The sequence below is a fragment of the Selaginella moellendorffii genome, unplaced genomic scaffold, assembly GCF_000143415.4.
Source record: "Selaginella moellendorffii unplaced genomic scaffold, v1.0 SELMOscaffold_1, whole genome shotgun sequence".
NCBI classification, from domain to species: Eukaryota; Viridiplantae; Streptophyta; class Lycopodiopsida; order Selaginellales; family Selaginellaceae; genus Selaginella; species Selaginella moellendorffii.
In genome coordinates, this window is record NW_003314262.1 from 1,640,593 (window position 1) to 1,643,352 (window position 2,760).

Genomic DNA, 2,760 nt, shown 5'->3' on the forward strand with positions numbered 1-2,760 from the left:
TCAGTATGCACTACTCCTGCTTTTGTATATACTATATCTTTTATCCATATAAGATCTATTAGTTTTTTATTATTTGTATGTATCCTTCTTTCTCTATTATTGTTTGAAGTGGTTTTGCTTCTTCTTTTTGATAATCAATATTGAAATCTCCTATAATTATTACTGGTTTTTTATTATCTATTTTCTGTATATATTGTTGTAGTTGTTTTATGAATATTTGTATATTTTTCCAGGTTTTCTATGTTAATTTATTATCTGTAATTTTTTTTCTAGTGATATATACGACATTGCCATTGTTTCTGTTTTTAAATGTTCTATTTTTTCTGATTTATAACCATTTGTATGCAATATTGTTTATGTATATATGATTTATATTTATTAAAATATAAATCCTCATGTTTTTGTGTTCTTACTTCTTGCATACATATTATACCTGATGTTAATAATTGTGAATCACTCTTTATATCTTCTTGATGTGCAGTAATAAGCAATAAGCAATAATAGATGTTGTGTTTAGAACTTGTATAATTGGTAAATTTATCAAATCAATTTGCCATGGTGCTTCTGTTGTCATTCTGATTATTTCTTTAGCTGCATCTTTATTGATTATAATATGTTTATATTCAATTGGTCTGTATAAATGTATACCTTTTAGTGTTTATGCTCTTGATAATGTTGTATATACTTGTCCTGGATATTTTGTTTTATATGAGTCATATCCTAATTGCATAACTGTTGGTCTTTGTGCTCTATGTATTGTTCTTCCTGTGCATGGCTGTACTCGGAAATAGGTTTTACTTATAACATAATTTTAATTTTCAGTAATATTTGTAATCCTTGTTTTTTTCATTGGTGTCCAGTTTTGTTTTTCATTATTTTGCTTTATTATTATGTTTTCTTTAGCTCTTGTTTTTTTTACCTATTTTTATATTTGGGAATTCTATCCATATTATTTGTTCTTCTTCAATCTGAGTTACATCTTGTAATACTCCATCTGCTCTATTTACTAATCTATCTTCTATTGCTATAGATTATTGTTGATAGTTGCTATAGATTATTTTATATAGTTCTTGTGTTTTTCTTATGTCATTTGGTAATAAGACAAGAATTTCCATGTTTGTCTTGTACTTCTATAATTATATTTTTATCTTGTATGTGTTGTATTATTTTTTTCATTATGTTCTCTTACTTATTTGTTAGCTGCAAATATAGATTAATATTCTGTGTTATATGTATTTTTGTGGTGGCTTACATTGTTGGTGGTAGTGGTGTCAAGGCTGCGTTGTTAGTGTAATTGGAAAATCTGGCCATGATTCCGAGAGCAGGCCACAACTCTAAGATTGTGTGAGTAATTGGCAATTGTGGAGATTATGCATTACATTTTCCAAAACTTGGCATCTACTATATATTGGATAGTTCACACTCATTCCAACTTGATGAAAATTTTGTCATTTCTTTTGTTGAAAGAAGATTTTGTGCTTTGCACTGTGATTCCACAAGTTTGTCTTAGAATGACTGTTTGCTTGCTGTGATCAATGTTTTCCATCATTCCTTGTGAAGGTACTAAAGATTTTATTGTTGAAAGCTTTCTCTTATATTTATCTAATGTGTCATTTGTTAATATTATTTGACATTGTTTTGATGCTTTTAATCGAAATGCAAAAATTGAATGTTTTGTTGAACCATTTATATTATAAGTTGCTTTTCCTCTAGGTGCTGCTATTAATACTGTTTGTCCTAGTTGATTATTGATATCTTGGTTTTTTTTATAATATCATTTGAGTGTTTCTATAAATGTATTTAAAAGCATTGATTTTTCAGTTCCTGCTCCTCCTGTTAAAAAATAAGCACAACTGTTTGTTAAGTTATTTATTTATTTTAATATGAAGTCATCATGTATGATTCTTTTCTTTTTATTTATATTTCTTATTAATTAGTGATATTTACTATTTTCCATAAGATAATCATCTTGTATTGTAATATTTTGTATTTATTAATATTTTATATTTTACACTATTTATATTATAATGTTTATATTTATATATTTTATATTTTAAACACCACACTTGTCTCCAACTTACTGCAAATGCCCTTTATGACTGTATTGCGGAATGAGCAGGGGCCATGAGAAGGGATGGAAAAGAATCAAGGAACTCCCCTTCAATTTTGGAAATTCATCATCCTGTTGCTTGTCACCAAAATGTTCTTGTGCCCCCAAACCAAAACCTCTCACACTGTTAAAGAAGTCCAGGATGAGGCTTGTTTCAAATGCCCACAAACATCCATAGTCCCAAGGGAGTCCCTTCTCACTCACCAGCTTATGTGCGAGTTCTGGCAAGTTACTGAAGAGGTGCACCTGTCATGAAGACGCTAAGAAACTGAAGTTGGAAGATGTATTGTTTGCTTCACCTCCAGGTCTTCCTTTTTGTGTTATAGCTTGGCCTATGGAGGCTTTACTTTGGTCGTGGCCATTGCAGAAAAACTACTGGGTTAGCATATCATTTTTTAGACTCGTGAAAAACATACATTGTATGTGTTATTTTAAATCTCATCTCTCAATCCATCCCTTCTACACAGCTCCAAACATGGTAAATCTTGTCTCGAAGGTTTCTTCGCATTTAATCGTGGATATGTTTCACAGGCTCGCTCTATTATCAAGCAAAAAACTAGAAGAGGGAAGTAGAAGAGTCATCTCTAGAAAAGCTCGCGTCGAGGCAAATGCGATAGAACCGAGCAAATTTGCCCCTATGTGGCATGAGT